The 24,430-nt window shown below is 38.5% G+C and overlaps 1 protein-coding gene across 1 annotated transcript in view; it reads right to left on the minus strand.

Moving 5' to 3' along the window:
* Nucleotides 1–17,939, minus strand: part of LOC150081819 (RIMS-binding protein 2-like) — a 1,020,459-nt gene extending 1,002,520 nt beyond the window's left edge. The window contains exons 1-2 of the mRNA XM_090380329.1: nucleotides 17,827–17,939; nucleotides 5,663–5,836 (exon numbers count right to left, since the gene is read on the minus strand). The gene's annotated coding sequence lies outside the window, so the exon portion shown is untranslated. The remainder of the gene's footprint in view (nucleotides 1–5,662; nucleotides 5,837–17,826) is intronic.
* Between the last annotated feature and the right edge of the window lie 6,491 nt (nucleotides 17,940–24,430).

Genomic DNA, 24,430 nt, shown 5'->3' on the forward strand with positions numbered 1-24,430 from the left:
AACTTTACAATGTCTTTGGCAATTGTCTGAATTGCAATTCAAAACCAGTGAAATCATTTGCCAAATGGGACAAAACATGCTGCCAAACAGAATGCATGTCATTGGAAGTGATTTCTAACCAAGATGCAGATATATTTTCGAAGTATTTAAAGGGGTAAAAAATAAATTGTGAAATGAAGAGTTTGAAAAGCTATCACATCATCTTGTCAAAATGGAATTAAGAATACTGAACACTTGCACATTGCCACTGACTGCCTGAGGGAAAGCTATTGGCACATGTGCATGTGAGACAATAGAGTTGGCACTGCAGCATATATGTAAGAGTACCTAAGCTACAACAATGCAGTATATATGTAGAGTATGTGTCTAGACTATTGAATGAGTTTTGATATGTACAGTAAATTTGACTTAAACTTAATTGAAAACTGTGCTGTTTGAAGCCGTGCTAAGTGAGGTATTGCTGTACTGTTCAAGGTTTAGGCCTAAATGGATGGCAGATGAACTAATGGCAGAGAAGAAAAATGCATTGGATGCATATAAATTATCAGGTGACACAGGAGACTATGGTACATATAAGCTAGTTTGTAATCCAGTCATAAAGGTCAGGCAAGCAAAGGCAGATTAGGGAAAATCTGTGGCAAAGGATGCAAAGAAAAACAGTAAAGACTTCTTTGCTTATGTAAACTCTAGAAGGAAGGGAATGAATCAGATTGGTCCACTTGATATCGACGGTTCAATTGTTGATGAACCTGCTGAGGTAGCTAACAAACAATGAGTATTTTGCATCTACATTCACACATGAGGAAGCCTGTAGGGAAGTGGATGTCAGAAGCTTAAACTCTAGCAAGGAGCTAAATAATTTTGTGGTGACTTAGAGCAAAGTGGAGGAGACATTGTTGAAGTTGAACATAAAAAAGGCACCTGGAGTGAATGGGATCTATCCAGTTATATTAAAAGAGGCAACAAGGGAAGTAAGCAAACCCTTAACCATAATTATGGAAGCTTCCTTAAACTCAGGGACACAAGGGAGATGTGCAAATGTGTCCCCAGTTCACAGAGGGAGATCAAAAGGTGACACTAGTCATTACAGACCTGTTTGTTTAACTTCTATTCCAGGGAAAATAATAGAGTAACTGGCTAAAGAAGCACTGCAAGATCATCTAGATACGAATGCAGTTATAGTTTAGACACAAAGTAAGTCATGTCTGACAATTTTGATTAGATATTATGATGTGGTTACAAAGGAACTGGATGCAAAAAATAATTTTGATATCATATACTTGGGTTTTAGGAAAGCTTTTGATACCGTTGCACATGGACAACTACTGTACAAATTGGAGCAGTATGGTATTAAGGACAAGTTGCTGCAATGGATAAAAGGATGGTTGAGTGGGAGAAGACAGAGAGTGGTAATCAATGGACACTGCTCTTTGTGGACTAATGTTATTATTAGTCCCCCAGGGTTAGGCATTGGGCCCAGTGTCGTTTTCTATATTTATCAATGATATTGATGAAGGTATATCAGAGTTAATGTCTAAGTTTGCAGACGATACAAAGGTTGCCAGGGTTGTTAATGACAGTAATAATAGTATACTATTGTAACAGGATCTAGAAAAATTGATCAGATGGGCTGAGAGCTGCCAACTGAAGCAACTCAGCTTCAGTTAACCTTGACAAATGTAAATTATTGCATATGGGTAATAGTAACCCCAGAGTAAAGTACCAACTGTGTAGTACTACACTCAGGGTAGTAGAGAATGAAAAGGACCTGGGGGTAATTGTGTAGTCAGATATGAAGTTTTTTGAGTAGTTCAGACAGGCTGCAAGTGTAACTCATGGTGTCTTGTCAAGGATATACAGAAAGTTTGCTAGCAGGGATAAGGAGGTGATTGTCCCCTTGTATAAGGCAATGGTCAAGCCACCTTGAGTACTGCATACAAGTCTGGAGGTCTCATTTTAGGAAGGATATAGAGCAGCTGGAACAAGTACAGAGAAGGGCAATGAGGTTGGTGAGTGAAAGAAAGTGTTGATCTTACCAAGAAAGACTTAAGTTCTGCAAATTGCAGCAACTGGAGCCTAGGCACCTGCGAGTTAATCTTATTGAGGCGTATAGGTCTTGAATGGTTTGCACAAGCTCAACACTGATGGGATTCTCTTCCTCTTGCTCAGATTATTAACCTGGGGGAACATAAATTCAAATTGAGGAAAGTTAATTGTAGAATAGATGTATGGAAATTTGCCTTTAGCCAGCGGGTGGTTGATAATTGAAACAAACTTCCATCTGCCATAGTGGAGGTCGAAAACTTAAATAACTAGAACTAGACAAGTATTTACAGTGAATGGCTGGGTGAAATGGGAAGGGGTGTTTTTTTTTTTTTTTTTTGGCATGCTATATAAGCTTGCTTCCTTGCATCATATGCCTCTAGTAATGCTAATATCTTATAACGAGAGATTTAACTTTCCAGATATTGACTGAAACTTGTGGGTTGACTGCCTACACTGTAGCAGACCATTGTTAGATATATTGGATGACTGTTTTCTGCACCAGCATGTTAGAGTGGAATCAAGAAGAAACAATGTTCTTAATCTGATTGTCACCAGTGACTGATCATGTATTTAGAATCTCCACACAAATGAACCTAGTGATTCATTTATGTGGAGATTTTTAATTCCAATTCAATAGAATATGATCACTACCACTAGGTGCCAGTGATCATAATGATGTGAAATACAAATGCTAGGACCATTGTAGTTAGTTTACAAAGCAAAAACTGAGATACTTAAAACCAGTGGTGAGCTGTAGTGGGCTCGCGAAAGCCCATTGTTATTATTTTTTTAAATTTGCGAGCCCATTGTTGAGATGATCATTTATTGTACAAATGAAATCCTGAATTCAATTATTGGTTATCCAGAGCCGAAATAACGGTAGGGCTAGCTGGGCTCCATTCCCAGCATTTTAATTGCACAATCGATTGGAAATATCTTTGAAACCATTGCGATTAGCAGTGCTGAAGCTGAGTGAACTTTCAGTGTAATGAATAATACTGTGACAATTAAACATATTGCAGATTATGATGACCATATATGTAAATGGAAAACCATTGCTTCAATTTGATCCAAATCGTTACGTCAAATCATTCTCTGTAATCATTGCTCAGCTATTGAGCAAAGCAGAAGATCGACAACAAATATTAATAAAGAACTAAATTCTATATGGCAATTTTTAGAATAAAATTTTCTTGAATATTTATGAAATAATTTTTTTTCATGTACTTTTTCTAGAAAGTTTGTTTTTTATGTAATATTTGTTTTTATATAGTGGAATGCTTTGTGATAGTTTTTATGTTATTTGTAATATGGAAAATATTTCATGTTATTTTTTATTCGCAAAATTAAAATTTTATCATGAAAAAAATGTATCCATTATATTTCCCTAGTTGTTAAAAAAAAGACGAATAAAAAAGTTGCATGTGTGCCGAACACGCATGGTTGATGGTTTATGCAAAACATACTTCACATTTCTTTTAGGTATTTTGATTTGTATATATCGATTACGAAATAAAAGAGCTTTTTTATTGTAAATATTTTATTGATCATTCACAGATTTTTATAATTTCTGGAAGACAAGATACAATGGATTTATGATAACTAAAGTAAGAGATGTATACTTGCAAGTGCAATGTATCTAAATATCTTTGTAAAATAGCACTGATTGATGTACCAATCTTGTAGTTGAAGCGACATACGCAGCTCTTAGGGGCATCTAACAATGGAATGTAACAAAAATGCGAGATGAAAAAAGAAATTGTTGACAAATATTTGTATTGTTGCAATCATACTTACTGCAGTAGTAACTTCAGGAAGAATGATTGTGACGTCATACTATTCAAAAACTCTAAAAAGTTAGAACTCCAGACACTGTCGTATCCAGTTATCATCGTAAGGAGAGGCATTACAACCAGGTTTTTAAGTTTTTTTTTTTTAGATAGACCTAGGAACGCTTTACACATTCACGTATACGCATGGTTAAGGGAGTAATAACCCCCATCTGACCACCCCCCTAAATCCTCCCCTGACTCAAGAAATCATACTGGTCACGAAAAATTCGTCACGCGCTCTAATCGCACTACTAGTAGTTGTTGTTGGTATTTGGTTTTTAGGAGCATTAGCAACTAAGGCCATATTGCTCCAGGGATATGCGGTGGTCATTCCCTGACCTTGCTGCAACCTCCGTATTTGGTGGTCACGGGCTCGAACCCCAGTCTAATCAAGAAGTGTGTGCTATGCACTGCTGCTCCTGCCCACCTGGCTATGGAGGCGCCACTACTACTACTAGTAGTGCGAGCATGGGAAGCATCTGTAGTGGAAGCCGCGGATGACATCACTTCTGTGACCAATCAAATTTACTCGATAGGAAGTTGGAAAAACTGTGAGCCCATTGTTAAAATATTCACAGCTCGCCACTGCTTAAAACCATATCTTTAACTTTAAATATGATTTTAAGTATCTCAGTTTTTGCTTTGTAAAGCTGACTAGACAATTTTTAAATGCTTTTTGGGGGGAGGGAGCAACTTATGATGTTAAAACTGCAAATTAAGCTTTTTATACTAACTAAGAGATATTGTTCAAAGTCTAGACATAAACAGATATTGGATGAACTGATGAGATTAATGGCAGGAAAGAAAATGCATGAGATGTTAGTAGTATAATTATGTAGATGGTTTAAAGCACAATGTACACCTTTATAAATATGTAAAAATCCTTTCCTCTGATAAATCCCCCATTTCTCTTAAAGGCATTAATTTTTTAATATAAACTACTGAAGCCAATTATTTACATTTTTACGAAAATAATGTAGGTTTTTAGCTCAAATTATCATAAAATCCAGCATCCTTTTCAATAAAACAAGCTAAATTTCATAAAAAATCTTATACTATTCTTCAACATATGAAATTTCATGTTACTTTTATCCATGAAAAAATGTCTTTCTTTATAAAATGCCTGTTAGATGAACTGATGTTTTCTGTTATTGAAATTTAACCCCAATAAAATTAAAAATAGAAAAATCTGAATAGAAAAAAAATTTAATAAATTAGAAGTTAAACAAAATAAATACACTGTTACACCATGTGAGTATTTTTAAAGTGTTTACTGAAGTGTTAACACATCAATACAGTTGGTTACATTTCAAGGTTCTGCTAAACCCCATCTTGAGGCCTTCTGGGGATTACAGATGAAGAAACCCAATTAAAAAACAAATATGGTAATGTGAAATTCAGATGCTCTGTGAGCTTACACTTGATATAGTAACAGTAATAAACTTAAAGAAGCTAAAAATATGTGTGACTTAAGAAAACAGTTGAGAGTATAATGCTAGTTCACAGCCTCCCTCTAAATAGTAACATAACATAATATAATAAAGAAAACAGTTGTGAAGAAAAACTGTTTATATCTCACAAATTATATTTCTAGATTAAAAACTGCACATTAAAAGTTACAATGAACAAATTTAGGTGAATAAAGAGTAAGTGATAACTAAGGACCTGTTAAAATTCATAAAATGTTGGGAATTCTTTTAATAGATAGTTTAACAGAAGTGAGACTTTTCATGCTATAAGGACAAAATTTAATATACAGTATATTGAAACATGGTGAGACTTACCAACACAGAGAAAAGCTCATGAAACAGGAAGACACCAACAGGATGAGATGTTGTTTATATATGGGCAGACCTAGGTCAGTTGTTTAGGTTGAACCAATCAGGCACATTTGACATTTGTAAACCAGAGACCAGAAATTTTGGGAATGACAATACATGAGTCACCTGGGACAGAGCCTAAGGAATAATATAAGGATTAAAAGATTATGATATGGTGCCCAGAATATTCTTATAAAGGACATTACCTGAGGAGGAAAAAGGAGACAAAGCAATCTGGGTACTTGAGTACAAGGAATATATATGAAAATCTCGTGAAATATTAACTGTGGTAAAGAAATAGACTTAATGAATTAATTGAAATACATAAATGAGATTTTGCTAAATCAGTTCTTTCTAATTCTTTTATATGCTAAATCTTCTTCTACTTCCTGGAGGCTTAAAGATGTTCAGAAAAACCTTAAAATGTTGTTGTTTGTTGGGCTTAATGGCACAAGGGTGACTGGGCCATAATATGGGGGAAACGTACAGTCGGGTCTCCATATTCGAGGGGGGTTACGTGTCAAGACTTCCCACAAAAATCTGTACTCTTGTCCAAATAGCCCCAGATGTTTTCTACATGTGCCTAAACACTTATGCAACCATTTACAATTAATAGAAAAATGTTTAAATGTGTTTAAAAGGTTTTTATTGTGTTTTACAATAATCAGTAACATTTTAACATTTTAGATCCATGTTTCAAAAATACTCTATCAAAGAGGAGTTTTAGGCATTGATGTAGAAGTTTTCCTTTTCCTTGATGTTATTAAGGAAATGTTATTAAGGAACATTGTGATGGGAAGCTGCTTCTTCTTTTGTTTGAACTCGTTGAACATGGCTGTGTATAGTTGAGGCTTTCCTGGAACTTCATTGCACAAATCATGTTATCGTATTCATAGCAGCCCACTAGATGTCAACCATAGCGCATTGCCTGCACTAGGTTTTCCAAGTTGAACTTCTTCTCTTGGCATGGTTTTTTCTCAACCTCGTCCTCATCCTCAGAGTTGGAACAAATAAGCTCCTTGAGTTCATCATCCGCTAGTGTTGTTGCCTGTCCATTGATGTCCTCCTAAGTCCTTGAAACCTATGCCCCCCCCATTCTCCTGGCCAACTCCTTTATTTCTGTGATGGTCTTCTTGCACTGTTTGTCTAGAATGGTTCGTAGTTCATTTGGACTGAAATCATGCACAACCTCGGGCCACAAGTTGTTCCTAATATCTACCAACGGGTGTTTTATTAGGAAGAGAATGTCAGCTATGGTGAAGTCCTGCCAAACTTAATAACATTGAGGTTGTCGTTGCTGTCTATGGCCTCAATGATTCAATCCATACACCTCTTTGTGTAGTTGGCCTTAATGATCTTGATTACCTCCTAGTTGAGCAGCTGGATAATGAAGGTAGTGATAGGTGTTACGTCTTCGTTTGAATAGTCTTTTGCATTATTTGGGATATGTCATATGGCCTGCTGCATTGCTGCAAACTAGCAGCATAACCGATCTCACACCACCCTGAATCTTGGGCCTTCTTCTCTTTGATGGCTATATAGGTGTGCTGAGGCACCTTCTTCCAGAATAATGCCATCTCATTGGCACTGGAAACCTATTCAGGTTTATATCCCTTCTCAATGAGCTTCTTGATGTGCAGAGCAGGCCTTAGCAGCCTCGTGATCAGCTGAAGCAGACTCACTCGTAATCTTTACATTACAGAGTGAATAATGCCTCTTGAGTTTCTAGAACCAGCCTTTGCTGGCATTGAAAGTAGTTTCCACGGTGCTGCTGGTACAGGGGGTTTGCTGCTTAAATTTGTTGTAAAGAATGATGATAGCAGAAATCATACCAATGTTCACAGGCAAGTTTTTCTTGTGCTGGTCTTCGATCCAAATGAACAGTGCATTCTCCATTTTTAACATCATTTTATCATGTGCTCACATGTGGTGAGTATGGGATTGGCACACCCAGGGTCCTGAGCTGGATATCATCATTCTTCTCTTTCTTGGTGATTCCCTTCTATTTCTGACACTCTCTCGGTAACTCAGACATTTTTTTTTTTTTTTTTTGGCTGGTGCAACAAAAGCCTCAGGCTTCCTTGCATCATATAGCTAATAATAATAATTAATAATAATAAGCTGCACATTTAGCAGTAAAAATTCAACCAGTTTGCATTGCCTCTCTAATCTCAGTTTCTTGTTCGCTTAAGATATCATACAGTACTTTTGTTGATACCAAACATGCGGCCTACGGTAGCATATGTGAGCCCTTCTTGACATTTATCTAGAATCTGCACTTTCTCGTTCAAGGTACTTTGTTGGCCCTTTTAGGCTTTGAAATCTTTTGTTTATCACTAGATGCGCTTTGTTTAGAACCCATGGGTATTCACATAAGCAAGTAATATTTTAAACACAAGGAGCCTAACTCATCCTACTCAGATGACGCCCACTACGAGACTGAAGATATGCATGCCCCACCATTACTCAGGGTGAATGCAATGAGCAGCAGCCAAATTTTTAGTATAATAAATTTTGCAACAGCCAATACGAATCTGCAAATATTGAGACCCAACAGTAACATACAGTTTCTTGAGAACATCTAGGAATTTGACTATAATTTAAAGTGCACTGTAGCATCAAATCCATTTGAGATAGATAAATATTTTGGTTACATTTGATATATCTGCTAACAGTTGTATTAATGTGAGAGGCATACTTATGGTAGAAAACAAGCCAGAGGTTACCTGTCGGTCTCTGTTGTGTATGGGACAGTCTACAGATATATGTTACACTGTGAGCAGTGTATTTCAATTTGGACATTCTGAAGGATTGGTAGCTATAAGCAGATGCAATTGAGTTAGGTGGGTGTGACCTATCCACAATATAGCAAGTATAACTTGCTTGTGTGTTACCTCAGATACTGGATTTCCATGCTTTCAGACCCTACATTATACAGGATAAGTTGTTGGTTTGGTTTTCCCAGATTTATTTCCATTTTTTTGAACATTGCTGCTTAATGATTAACTTGTACTCTAAAAAAGGTGCAAAGGAAGGATCATTGGTGTTTGTTGCACTTTTGGCAGCTAAATCTGCATGCTTGTTTCCCAGGGTACTACTATGACCAGGGATCCAACAGAAGAGGACGCTCTGCCTATTTTCATCTAATTTGGTTAGAATATCCCAGCTCTCTTTCAGTAGTGGATTGTCATTCTTGTTCTTCCACTGTATAGGTTGAACTGCACTAATTTGAATCTGTGTATATAACAGTGAGCAGTATGGTTGTTGACCATGTAAAATTTAAATCTATGATAATTGCATAGAATTCCACGCTAAAGCTGCTACATTCATTCGGAAGTTTTTTAGCTTTGCTGATATTTGGAAAAACTGCAGTTGCACCAACATGACTCAGTTGTAGATCCATCTGTATACACTTGAGCGAACTTTGTATACTGGGCTTGTCAGTGATGCATGCAAGTGTAATATGTTCTGTTGGGACTGGGAATTTTTTCCCCCATGAGAGATAAATCACATGGCCACACATTGTACATGGAACTGTATAAGGGACACCAGGTTGTAATTCACTTAAATCAAGTTCCCAACCATTGCTGGTCAAGATATCAAAGGCGGATATTGTTGGGATATCAGAGATGTGGTGTCACACAGATATAGTGAATGCAGAATTCTAATTTAGGGAGTACAATGTGTACAGAAATGACTGGAAGGGAAGAGAGATTATGCTGTTAGTTAAGAAACAAATTCTAAGGCAGTGCATCAAGTTGTCATGGATGGCAACTACATTCACTGCTCTCGTCCATGGAGTGGACAGGGCAATGCTTAGTCAGTTTAGTGTGACATAAACACTGGGAAAGCAAAAATGAGAGTAGGAGTGTGTTATAGGCCTAACAACTCTGATGAGTACAACGAACAACTGTACAGAGAAATAGTGGGCCAGTAAATCAGAATGTCTTATAGTGGGAGTATTTTAACTTCCCAGATATAGAATGGAATTTGTGGGTTAGTCATTTGCACACTAGCAAGACTTTTGTGGATTTATTTGATGATTGTTTTCTACAGTAGCATATTGAGAGAGGCAACCACAGGGAAGTAATACTTCCCTGTGGTTGCCTCTCGAACTTGATCTTATTATCAGCAGTGATTATTCATGCATTAAGAATCTTGGTGGCAGTGATCACAGCATACTGATGTGGGATTTACTTAAAGATGTAGCTACCATCAAGGGTAAAGGGAAGGGTTATTGCTTCCGTAAAGGCGACTACGATGGACTGGGACAGTATTTAAATTCTATACAGTACAGTGGGACCAACTGATGATGTTACCAAAAGAAAATTCTAAATGGGAAGCATTCAAGGAATTAATGTTGAAAGCTACTAGGCTTTTCATACCAATTAAGAAATACTGTTCAAGGTTCCCTAAATGAATGTCAGGTGAACTAATGATACTCGTGATAGAGAAGAAAAATACATGGGATACATGTAATTTATCAGGTGATGCAGAAGCCTATGGTAGATATAAACTAGCCTGCAATGAAATCACAAATCAAGTTAGGCAAGCGAAGATAGATAACGAGAAATCCTTGTCAAAGGATGCAACAAAAAACAGCAAAGACTCTTCACTTATGTAAACTCTAGAAGGAAGGGGATGAGTGAGATTCGTCCACTTGATATTGATGGTTCGACTGTTGATGATCCTGCTCAGGTAGCAGACAAACTAAATGAGTATTTTGCATCTACATCTACACATGAGGAATTCTGTGAGACTTTTAGTGTATTAAACTAAAACTAGTGTATTAAACACTAGTTTTAGTTTAATATTGTGAATTGGGGATAGATTTGGAGATGTGCAAATCTATCCCTAGCTCACAAAGGAGGATCTATGAATGACATGAGTAATTACAGACCTGTTAATTTAACTTCTGTTCCGGGGAAAATAATGGAGTCACCGGTTAAAGAAGTGATGCACGATCACTTAGACACGACTGCAGTAATAGTTCAGACACAGCATGGGTTTGTGAAGGCGAAGTCTTATCTGATAAAATGGATACTACGATGTGGTCAAAAAGAAACTGAATGCAAAAAATAATTTTGATATTATCTACTTGGATTTCAGGAAAGCTTTTGACACTGTTGCACATGGAAGATTGCTGTATAAATTGGAACAGTATGGCATTAAGGGCAAGTTGCTGCTATGGATAAAGGGGTAGCTGAATGGGAGAAGTGGTAATCAATGGACCATGCTCTTCATGGACTAATGTCATTAGTGGAGACCTCCAAGGTTTAGTGTTGGGCCCATTGTTGTTAAGTTGTATATTTATCAATGATATTGATGTAGGTATATCAGGCTTAATGTCCCAGTTTGCAGATGATATGAAGGTTGGCAGGGTTGTTAATAGCAGTATGCTACTGCAACTGGATCTAGAAAAGTTGGTCAGAGGGGCTGAGAGGTGGCAAATGAAGTTTAACACTGAGATATGCAAAGTACTACATAACGTGCACAATTATTCTCAGGGTATTGGAAAATTAAAAAAACCTGAGGGTAATTGGGTAGTCAGATATAATTTTCTGAGCAGTGCAGACAGGTTGCAAGAGCAGTTCATGGGATCTTGTCAATGATATATAGGAATTTTGCTAGCAGGGTTAAGCAGCTGATTATCCCTCCCTTTGTATAAGGATATGGTAAAGACACATCTTGTGAATGCATACAGGTCTGGGAGCCTCAATTTAGGAAGGATGTAGAGCTGCTGGAATGAGTACAGAGAAGGGCAACAACATTGGTAAGGAGAACAAGCTGTTGCTCTTACCAAGAATGGCCTGCAAATTGCAGTGTCTGGAGACTAGGCACCTGTGAGGTGATTTGATTTAGATTTTTAAGGCCTTGAGCAAGAGTTTGAGCAAGCTCTATGCTGATGGGATTCTTCCTCTTGCTCAGATTACACACTTGAGGGGACATAAATTTAAATTGAGGAAATTCATTTGTAGAACAGATGTGCGGAAATTTGCCTTTAGCCAGTGGATAGTTGATTGTTGGAAGAACTCAAGGAAATTCAAAGAAGAACTAGACAAACTTTTGGAGTGAATGGATGGGTGAAATGGGAATTTTATTTTTTTTTTTAGTTGATGCAGTATTAGCTTGCTTTCTTGCATCATATGCCTAGCTATTGCTAAAGTGTGGCCAAAGGCATATCCCCATTGATGAGTTCAATGATGGGCAGGCTCTGTAAAGATTTGCCTGTTTTGGGAAGATAAATAGTTTCCAAGTTGGGTGATTTAGTTGTCCACTGAGTTTCATTACATAGCTTACAAAATTAGTTTCTCTGTGTGAATGTAAAGGAGGTTTATTTGGCTTCAAGATGGAGACTACGGATTGGCGATGTATGATACAGAGTGAGTGCAAAGTGACGGCCACTGTGATGTATAGGATAAAACCATCATTATGGGATTGGTCTGGCAGAGATGTAAACTACAGAGACATAATCTACCTGCAACCATATTAGCACATGGTACAGATGCAGCAGTGTAAATCAGTCGGCTCCCTGCGAGACAGCACACTTAAGACATTTAGTTTTTTTGGGCATGCTATCCGGAATTTTTTTATAATGCTCTAGGAAAATAAATTGTTGATGACATATTGCCCCTATGAAGCAGATGCTGAAACTACGAATTACTTAGTTGTCCAGTTGGAGTTCAGGTCTGGATGTAGAGTATATTTTCTACAAAAGCGTATCCCGATGGCCTTTTGAGATGAGAGGCAGATGACTGTTTTCAGTCCATATAACAATTTTGTCAATTGCACCTTGTAACTGTCTTTCCACAATCGCATATTGCAGGAATGGCAGGAGATACTGAGGTCATCTGCATACAGAGAGGTAGGTACTGCTTTTAGTAGGTTCTGCATTACTATGTTTATTTTTATGATAAATAAAGTGGACCCTGTGGGACCCTTTCCTCTTAGACAAGTTTACAGGGTATATGGTTATGGAGGCAAATCTGAAAAGTCTGTTCTTGCAGGAAGTGCTTGATGAACAGTGGAAACTTGACCTGCAATGCTAGGTCATAAAGGTCCTGCAATATACATTATCTCCATGTAGTGTCAAAGAATTTTTATATACCAAACAGTATCATGACATGATATTTTTTGATGTGAAACATCCTTGGGGCAACTGCAACTGAGTAAATCTGATCAGTCATGAAAAATGCGTCACAGAAGTGACATCATCCGCTGCTTCTGCCAGAAGTGCTTCCCATGCCTGTGCCAAGCACTCACTAGTAGTGTGATTAGAGCATGTGATGTATTTTTCATGACCGGTACAATATCTAGAGTTTTATAAAATTGAAACTGATTTATAAAATCAAATTTTGTCAAACTGCATTAGAAACACGCAATAAAAAAAAAACACAGTAAAACAAAAAACCACAGCGTACCTTGTACGCACAAAAGATATTTTATTTTATATGAAAACATCCTTGGCTTGGAAGAGGTTAGCAAAATCCAAGCCAATAGCCTAATTGCCTATTTGATTGCAGCCATTTGTTGAATAGTATAATTGCAACAATACACGTATTTGTCATATGACTGCAACAATTTCTTTTTTCGTCTCGCATTTTCATTACATTCCATTGTTAGGTGTCGCCATAGAAGATTTCGCATCAATAATTTTGGAAAAGGTGTTCAATGATACCAAAGTCAAATGCACAGCATTCTCAAGAGTATCAAGCAAGAATGAAAGGGACAAGACCTAAGAAAATAAAGATGAAGGTAACAATGAGTACATGAGATCAAAAAAGATTATCGAGATTGCTTAAAGACAAACAGAAAATAAAGCTTTGGATTTAGCAGTGCTTTCAACCAGCAATGCCGCTGCTCCATCAAACAACGATGCATACAAAGTGAGTATTAATTGTGTACAACGGAACATTTCTCCAATTGCAGAGCAGATTAGTTTAAATTATCAAGCTCCTTTTCCTTGCACCAACTACTATTTAAATGAAAACGTGCATCGAGAGTTTGAAAGGAGATTTATGAAAAATGATTTCTGTTCTGTATGATGCATTTGTAATCATCTATGGTTTGAAAATGATACAAAGAGACCAGCTGCTAAAGATACATCATTGATATGCACTGCATTTCCCGATGTTGACATCAACAGGATCCTTTGTAATAGCTGTAGAGGTTCACTTAAGAACACCATTCCAGTACTATTAAATTATTATTATTATTGCTCTTATATTATTTCTCCCTGATTGGGGTTCCACCTTGTGACGGGTATTGTTACCAAGTACACAGGGTGGTTGTTGTTATGCCTGGCATTACTGTTGGTCGAGGAACTCTCTGACTATCCTACAGGTGTTCAGGATTGCAACTTTCTGGAGTTCCTTGTAGGTGTTCACCTGGAGACCTATTTCTGCTAGGCTGTTATGTAGGGTCTTTGGCACCATACCTGTGGTTGACACGGTATCGAGGTAGTCGTAACTTTTTGCATATGCCACACCTCTTTGATCTCCTGTCTTAGGTTCATAACCTTCCTGATTTTTTCCCCATGGGCCTTCTGCAGGTTGTCAGTGTTGGGTGCTGCTATATCAATCAGATAGGTAGGCTTTTCCTTCTTGTCCATAAGGGTTATGTCCGGTCTGTTGTGCAGGATTTTCTTATCCATTATTATAACACGGTCCCGGTACAGCTTGTGGGTTGGAGTCTCTAGTACTGCCTGTGGTTCGTACTTGCAGTATGGTACACTTTCTTAGATCAACTTGTATTTCCTTGCTAGCTTCTGCTGTATTATGCTGGCTACCTGGTCGTGTCTATGAGTGTACTCAGTCTGGGTGATCACCTTGCATCCCGCAGTGATATGTTGGATTGTTTCTGAGGCCAGGTGGCACCATCGACATGTGTCATCGGACACTCCAGGCTCCTTGGTGATGTATTTTCTGTAGTTTCTAGTGTTGATTACCTGGTCTTGGATGGAGAGCATGAATCCTTGAAAAGAGCTCCCCACTCATGAGCCAGGCATTGGAAGCAATTTTATCTATGTGATCTTGATGGAGATCATTGTAATATCTGCAATGGAGTGTCTTCTCTGCCCATCTTTCTAGCTTCGTTTGTGTCTCCTGTTTGGGAGGGGACTCCTCACTTAGACTGAGTGGGGTATACTGCTGTGTGGTTCTGGAAGTAATCCTTCAGGTTAGCAATCACTATTTTCTGTTGCTCAATAAGGTCTATCAGGCTCCTTCCTTCTTCTTTCTGAGCAACTGTCAGTCTCTCCACAGCCGACTTCGGGTGGTGTTGGCGGCTCTTGGTCATCATTGTCCTTGTCTTTCTCATGATATCCTCCAGCTGGATGTTGGTCCAATCTATGACCCCGAAGGAGTATGTTAGTAGTTAAGGTGCCTGAGAAATACATACAGCCAATGCTGCTTTCTGGGATAAGTGATCATTGTGTCTGTTTCAATCAACATGATGGTCCATCACTTGCCAAGGGATTTCACAATGATCATTGTATAAATGTGCATTAAAATGCATGAAATTACACAAGTCCAGCTATTTGATTGGATTAATAAGAAAGCATGTGGTTAAAGCATGGCTTCAGTATTTGGTTGACACACCTCTATCGACTGCATCAAATAATGATAGATGAGTCATTCTTTGATGACAGCCACATGGAAATTAATTTGGGTAAAGACAACATAAGTAAAGTGGATCCAAATGAGGAAAGTCTCATTGCCCAACAACAAACATTCTTGTGGAGCAATGATAAATATCTTAGAATGGACCCAGGACAAACTAATGTACCACACAACTTACTGTTTGATGAGCATGCAGGGAAGCTGTCCTTTCCCAGCGTTTATCTTGGACAATTCAGAACATTCTCAGAGAATTTACACGTGACTCCGTTCATGATGGCAATGAGCAAGCTCAGACAATCTGACTGATGAGGTATTACTCCATATCATCTCCTTTATGTAGCAACGAAGATAACGAGATTGTGAACGACTCTTTGACAGTGACTTTCAAATACATAGGTAAAGATACTAAACTGACCCGCAAGCAAGTTCAATCCAAAGAATACATTTACAGCTGCATCAAACACAATTTAACCTTCCTAAGGACAATTCCAAACTCAACCTTCTACTGGGCTCAACGTAAGCACGATCTATTCTCTATGATTAGACAGCTCAGTGAACCTACAGTGTTCTTGATTCTAAGTACCAATGAAATCTGTTGGCCGTGCTTGCTTCAGCCATTGTACAAGTTACAGAATAGTGGGCACGATATTAGTGATGATATGAGCAACATGGACTTCATAAAGAGGGTAACACTAGTGAATGAAGATACTTTAACTTGTGCAATATACTTCAAGATCATGGATGTAATTATGAACATATTGGTCAATTTTATGTGGTCAACTTTTTCAAACGTATAGAATTTCAAAACTGCAGTAGTCCCCATGCGCACATTTTGCTGTGGCTAAATAACCCTCCCAAAAACCCTTTGGGCAAGACCAAAAAAGACACCATAGCAATGATCAACAAGTTAGTGTCTGTCTCCGCTAACAAGGCTTCAGGGAGCATCAATGTGTTACAACAAAATAATGCTGGTAAAAGACAGACGTGCCGATTTGAAGCTTCATTCATGCCTTGTCGCTCAACCACTATATTAGTGCCCATGCCAACAGACAGATGCAAAGTAAAATATGCCAATCACTACAAGATGTGGCAAAATGTATAGGATAACAATTACACCAACATTGAATGCCTTCTTTAGGAGTTAAACAATGTATGCTTAGAGCTGGCATAAATTGGCCCAAGGTATTTCTCAAATGTCAATCTAGAAATGTCACAATCCATTCAACCTGCACATCCAATTCATTACGTTTCATTGTGCCACATATTATTAGCCATATGGTGCAGCATAAGCCTTAGGCTGGTGCAGCATAAGCCTAAGGCTTATGCTGCACCAGCCAAAAAAAAATCCCCCAGTTACCCTGGGGGAATTCAGGGAGAATCAGAAGTAAAAAGGAAGCACCAAGAAAGAGAAGAATGATGATATCCAGCTCAGGACCCTGGATGTGCCAAGCCCATACTCACCAGATGTGAGCCCCTGGGGTATGTCTGAATATGTGAACAAGTCGAACTGAGGGATCCTGTTCAAAAATTACTTGCGAGCCCTACGCAAAATTTATTCAGTGTTTTCGTAATAGTGAATTTTTTTCAAATTTTGCAGTAACTAAGAAAAAATTAAATTTAAAAATAACTAATTTAATTTATAAAATATTTTCATATTATACAAATTAAGTTTGTGTTTCCGTTATTATTAAAGATATTTATATCATATAAATTATTTGCATAAAAACTATTTTTGTCTTTATAAATATAATTTCAATGTACCTACCCAGGTACACTGAAAATTATCAGTACCTACCTAGCATAAGAACAGTCGATTGCGGTAAAAAAAATATTACACATTTTAGTATTTATGATATCACTTCAGTAAATTATAGGATACAATATTAATGACTTGTTAATCTTTATAACGATTTTAATATTTAACAAAACACAGGGCCGCTGCAAGCCTATGTGCTACCAATAAGCAAAATCAAATTTTCTGACCCAAAATATGCGGATTAAAAAACAAAATAAGGCGTAAATAATTATTATTAATTTATTGAAAAAGAAATTAATTACAACATATCTCACATATAATATAGTAAAACGAGAAACAAAAATAAAAAATTCATTCTGAAATTCTGTAAATAAACTTTAAATTCTAAATCGCAGTAAGAGAGTGCACTTTTTTTCCCACGGGGAAAAAAAAATCCCATTTTAATTTCTTCGTCATATTTTAACCCTATGGATTAGGATTTAAGTTTGGTGATGTTTATAAGCAGTGTTAAAAAAGTGAAATCATATAGAGAATAAAAGCTATGAGCATATGCTAACAAATAAGTTCAGAGTTATATTTTCCATTATAAAAATTATTTACCTTGAGAAAAAATTGAAATATATGGTATAAACAAACTATTTTGTAACTGCGAAATATAAATAAGAAACAAAGATCCATATACATAATAAGAAAATTACGTAAGTCTGCAATTTCATGTACTGTACTGTAATTATTTCAAATGAATTATTTACCTGCCGTGTTTACCCAATCAGATGAACAGCACGATTTTTAGGTATGTGGAACAAGTGATTGGATAGGTTTTAAGAGTAACACTGTTGCAGGATGGTAATCCCTTTGACTCTTAGTTCATACTTAGCAGCAGCAGCACTAATTGCCTCAATTGCCTGAAGGCCAGAAGTGCGAACAATGTGTTTCCAGTTAAGCCTCTGGTAATCCGTTCGTTATATTGAAATTTCCGTCGTTCTACGGAAACCATTTTAAATGTTCGATAACAAACGAAACATACACATTGAGAATGAAGTATACGCTCAGAGTAATTTTCAAGTCGACTCGCGAAAGTGGTCTTGGAGTGACGATAATGTGGATAACTAGACATTTAGACGGCGGTAGGCTCGTTAATAGAAATGCGGAAAAGACGCAGATGATATTATTCTTTAGACCATTTGTGCGCGGGACCCTATTCCACAGAACCAGGCAAGGGACCCTGTTCGAAAGAACCGATTGAACATGCTTGTGGCCGGCGCTGCGAGGCATCAACAATGTACAGCGACAGATCATTACAATTATGAACGAACACCCGGAGTTCAACATTGTCGAAAGCAGGAGAAAATTATCCATCGATATGCGCAACAGCTTCGAGATCACGTCAAGAAGCCGCCTGGTACTTGCTACATCACCCCATGTCAGAGAGCTCTGCGGTGGCAGTTTTCATTCCAACTGTTTAGCATTAGCATTAGTTGAGGCATATGATGCAGAAAAACAGGCTTATACAGCATTAACTAAAAAAAAAAAAAAAAAAGACTTCCCATTTCAACCATCCGAACAAATATTTGTCTCGGTCAGCCTTAAATTTATTTAAGTTATCTACTTCCACAAAAACAGATGGAAGTTTGTTCCAGCAATCAACTACCCGCTGGCTAAAATTCTGCACATCTATTCGACAACTGCCTTTCCTCAATTTGAATCTATGCGACCTCGGGTTCTTAACCTGAGCAAGTGGAAGTATCCCATCAGCTTTGAGCCTACTCAAACCATTCAAGGCCTTATAATCCTCGATCAGGTCACCTCACAGGTCCAGTCTCCAGATGCTGCAACTTGCAGAAATTAAGCCTTTCTTTGTGAGCACACCCCTTTGTTCCCCTCACTAATCTTGTTGCCCTTCTCTGTACTCGTCTAGCAACTCTACATCCTTCTTAAAATGAGGTCTTTAAAGATGTATGCAATACTCAAGGTGGGGCCTGACCACTGCCTTATACTAGGGATAATCATCTCGTTGTCTCTGCTAGCAAAATTCCTATTATCATTGACAGAACTCCACGACCTGCTCTGGCTGCCCATCTACACTGCTCAGACATATCCGACTGCACAAATATCCCCAGGTGTTTTTCATTCTCCACCTCCCGGAGTGTATTACCACACAGTTGGTACGTTTCTCTTGGGTTACTGCTACCCATATGGAGCGCTTTGCATTTGTAAACGTTAAACTTCATTTGCCACTTCCCACCCCATCTGTCTAACTTTTCTTGGTCCTGTTGCAGTAGCATACTGTCTTTACTGTCATTAAAAACCCTGCCAATCTTTGTATCATCTGCAAACTGGGACACGTGACATAAGCATTTGGAGATCAAAATTTAGAGTAGGAGTGTGCTATAGACCTAATGACTCTGATGAGTATAATAAGAAACTGTACAGGGAAATAGAGTGGGCCAGTAAATCAGAGAATCTTATAATGGGGGATTTTAATTTCCCAGATATTGACTGGAATTTGGGGGCTGCTCACTCACACACTAGCAAGGCTTTTGTGGATTTATTGGATGATTGTTTTATACATCAGCATTTTCGGGAGGCAACTAGAGGGAGTAATACTCTAGATTTGATTATCAGTAGTAATTCTTCATGCATTAAGAATCTGCAGATAAATGAACCACTAGGTGACAGTGATCGATCTGTGCTCAAGTGGGATTTATTTAAAGAGGTAACTACCATTAGGGGTAAAGGGAAGGGTTATTGCTTTCGTAAAGGCAACTACGATGGACTGAGACAGTGTTTAAGTTCAATACAGTGGGACCAACTGATGATGTTACCAACAGCAAATTCAAAATGGGAAGCATTCAAGGAACTTATCTTGGAAGCTTTACATACCAACTAAGAAATATTGTTCAAGGTTTAGGCCTAAATGGATGTCAGATGAACTAATGAGACATATGGCAGAGAAGAAAAATTCATGGGATACATACAAATTAACACGTGACACAGAAGCCTATGATAGATACAAGTTGATCTGTAACCAAGTTACAAAGGAGGTTAGGCATGCGAAGGCAGATTGCGAGAAATCCTTGGCAAGGGATGCAAAGAAAAACAGCAAAGAGTTCTTTACTTATGTAAACTCTAAAAGGAAGGGATGAATCAGATAGGTCCACTTGATATCGATGGGTCAACTATTGATGATCCTGCTCGGGTAGCTAACAAACTAAATGAATATTTTGTATCGACATTCACACAAGAGGAGTTATTCAGCGAGGGGAATGCCAGAGGTTCTGGCAGTAAGCTAGAGAATCTTGTAATAACTTAGAGTAAAGTGGAGGAGAAATTCTTGAAGATAAACACAAGAAAGGCAACTGGAGTGGATGGGATCTATCCAGTTATATTAAAGGAGGCAGCAAAGGAAGTAAGCAGACAGATGTAGAATAGATGTGCGGAAATTTGCCTTTAGCCAGCGGGTGGTTAATTGTTCGAACAAGCTTCCATCTGTCGTTGTGGAAGCTGATTGGTTGAATAAATTTAAGGATGAACTGGACAGGCATTTGGAGGGAATAGTGTGATTTTTTTTTTTTTTTTTTTGGCTGATGCTGCATGAGCTCATACATTTGCTTTCTTGCATCACATGCCACTACTACTACTACACTTAGCCATAATTATGAGAGCTTCCTTCGACTCAGGGGAGGTACCCATGGACTGGAGATCTGCAAGTGTGCCCCAAATTCACAAAGGAGGATCAAAGTCTGACACAAGTAATTATAGACCTGTGAGTTTAACTTCTGTTCCAGGAAAATTAATGGAGGCACTGGTTAAAGAAGCACTGCAGGATCATCTATACAAAACTTCAGTTATAGCTCGTACACAGCATGGTTTTGTTAAGGGGAAGTCTTACCTGACCAATTTGATTCGATACTATGATGCAGTCATAAGAGAACTAGATGCAGGGAATAACTTTGATATCATATATACATGGATCTTAGAAAGGCTTTTGATACTGTTGCACATGGAAGACTGCTGCACAAATTGGAGCAGTGTGGCATTGGAGGCAAATTGCTGCTATGGATAAAGGGATGGTTGAGGGGGAGAAGACAGAGAATGGTAATCAATGGACACTGCTCATCGTGGACTAATGTTATTAGTGGAGTCCCACAGGCTTCAGTGTTGGGTCAATTATTGTTTTCTGTATTTATAAATGATATTGATGATGGTATATCAAGCTTCATGTCGAAGTTTGGAGACGATACGAAGGTTGGCAGGGTTGTCAAGGACACTACTGACACTATGCTGCTGCAACAGGATCTGGAAAGGTTGAGCAGATGGGCTGAGAGGTGGCAAATGAAGTTTAACATTGACAAATGTAAAGTACTACATATGGGAAACAGTAATCCCAGAGCAACATATCAACTCTGTGGTACTACACTGACAGTGGTAGAGAATGAAAGGGACCTGGAGGTGGTTGTGCAGGCAGATATGAAGTTCTCTGAGCAGTGCAGACGGGCTGCAAGAGTAGCTCATGGTGTATTGTCAATGATATATAGGAATTTTTCTAGCAGGAATAAGGAGGTGATTATTCCCTTTTATAAGGCAATGGTCAGGCCACACCTAGAGTACTGTATACAGGCCTGGAGGCCTCATTTCAAGAAGGATGTAGAGCTGCTGGAAGGAGTACAGAGAAGGGCAACAAGATTAGTGAATGGAACAAAGGGGTGCTCTTACGAAGAAAGGCTTAAGTTTTGCAAATTAGTGCCTGGAGACTAGGCACCAGCGAGGTGATCTGATAGAGGTGTATAAAGCCTTGAATGGTTTGAGCATGCTCAATGCTGATGGGATTCTTCCTCTTGCTCAGAATAATCACCTGAGAGGGCATAAATTCAAATTGAGGAAAGACAGATGTAGGATAGACGTGCGGAAATTTGCCTTTAGCCAGCGGGTGGTTGGTTGGTGGAACAGACTTCCATCCCATGTCGTGGAAGTTGATAGCCTAAATAAGTTTAAGGCTTTTATTGAACAATTAGACTTTACACCAGCCGTATTCAAATAAACAAATTCCAATCCTGCAACTAAAACACTTTATTTACAATAAAATAAAATACGAGCATATAAAATGAAATGAAATAAAATAAAATATATAATAGTCTAAAACTGATGTGATTTAATTTACAATAAAATAGAAAAATATAAAATATGATGATAAAAGCGATAAAAACAATTAATAAAATACTGTAACAACTGGAGCTTTCGGAGATAGCGATCCCCTTTCTCAACAGCATATTTCTGCTGTGTGGCACATCCTTAAATAGCAGATCCACGGCACTCGTCACATGGTTCCTCGGGAGTAAGGCCGGAATTTCCCATTTATGCACCGATAACGGAAATGGCTCGTGAGCGCGCTAGCTGAAACCGTTCATCTCGCCCAAGAACCACGGTTTCCAAGAGGGGATGTAAACGTACACCCTTGTCACTATTAATGGAATTGCTAGCTGCTCTAATACGTAAACTCTCAAGCCATTTACGGTCCCAGAACCCCTGTTCATGATCCGTGATGACAGCATCCTCCGGGAAGATTTGATGTTGCTTCTCCCAGAAATGTTCTGCCACGGCAGACTTCCCATTATTTGCGGACTTTATTGCACTCATATTCTCCCCCAGACGGTCTTTCAGTCGACGGCCCGTCTCACCTACATAACACACCCCACAATCCGGGCATTTAATCTCGTATACCACCCCACTGTTGGCTTCTTTCGTTATGAGGTCTTTGACACAAGATATCACTGTGTACAACCTCCGTTCCGGGAGTTGCACACAGCGTATCTGACACCCCCGAATTACTCGTGCAATGTGGTCTGAAAGGCCCGGATAGTAGGGAATGTATGCAGTGCTCACAGGGGCGAACGGCTCAGTACGGGTGGACTCCGCTCCTCTAATTCCGCAAGTCCACAAATTATGGGAAGTATGAATCCATCGTACCTTGTCTTCCAGCTGAAATTATGGAAATTTGTGAATGATCAATGAAATACATACAATAAAGCTCTTGGCTGTAATTTAGTATCCCGTACCCCTGGGTCTCGCGGATGAACAGTCTAAGTGGAGGATGTGTTTGTTCTGTCGAAGTGAAGGACGTGATTGTTCTCCTTTACGTGATACGTGATGAGCTACAGAGAAAGGCTACGTGAAGGACGTGAACTGAGAATAATAATTGCAATTTAGAAGGGAGGAAAAAACACTTATAGGAAGGGTCATGTTTTTAATCGACTTTCATTTTTGTTTAGTGAAAAAAGGTTATGTTTTTACACTCCAGGACGGATTCAAACAAAACAAGCAGCACATCATTCATTTTGACCGATCGTTGACCAACCCCAGAGGTACCAGATACTAAATTTTTAGCAAGCTCTTTTATTTCGTAATCAATATATACAAATTAAAATACCTAAAAGCACCTATCCAGGCGTTGCAATTTGCAGAACTTAAGCCTTTCTTGATAAGAGCACCCCTTTGTTCCTCTCATCAATCTTGTTGCCCTTCTTTTTACTCGTTCTAGCAACTCTACATCCTTCCTAAAATGAGACCATTTCCTTGTATAATGGGATTATCACCTCCCTGTCCCTGCTAACAAAATTCCTATATATCATTGACAAGACTCCACGACCTGCCCTGGCATCCCCTCTGCACTGCTCAGTGAACTTCATATTTGGCTGCACAATTATCCCTCGTCTTTTTCACTTTCCACTTCCCTGAGTGTAGTACCACCCAGTTGGTACGTTTCTCTTCGGTTATTGTTACCCATATGCAGTACTTTGCATTTGTCAATCCGTAGCCAGGTGGGAAGGAGCAGCAGCAGTGCGTAGCACACGCTTCTTGATTAGACCGGGGTTCGAGCCCGTCACCACCAAATACGGAGGATGTGGAAAGGTCAGATGACCACCGCATATCCCGGAGCAATATGGCCTTAGTTGCTAATGCTCCTAAAAACCAAATAACAAACAAACAAGCATTTGTCAATGTTAAACTCCAGTTGCCACTTCTCAGCCCATTTTCCCAACTTATCCAGATCCAGTTGGAGTAGCATACTGTCATTACTGTCATTAACAACCCTGCCAACCTTTGTATCATCTGCAAACTTGGACATTAAACCTGATATACCTTCATCAATATCATTGATAAATATGCCAAACAACGATCGGCACAACAGCGAACCCTGGGGAACTCCACTAATAGCATTTGTCCACGAAAGCAGTGTACATTAATTACTACTCTCTGTTGTCTCCCATTCAACCATCCCTTTATCCATTATAGCAGCTTACCCTTGATGCCATACCTCTCCAATTTGTACAGCAGTCTTCCATGTGCAATAGTATC

Source organism: Mastigoproctus giganteus, chromosome 8 (genome assembly GCF_048544385.1).
Source record: "Mastigoproctus giganteus isolate SK-2022 chromosome 8, ASM4854438v1, whole genome shotgun sequence".
Classification (NCBI taxonomy): domain Eukaryota; kingdom Metazoa; phylum Arthropoda; class Arachnida; order Uropygi; family Thelyphonidae; genus Mastigoproctus; species Mastigoproctus giganteus.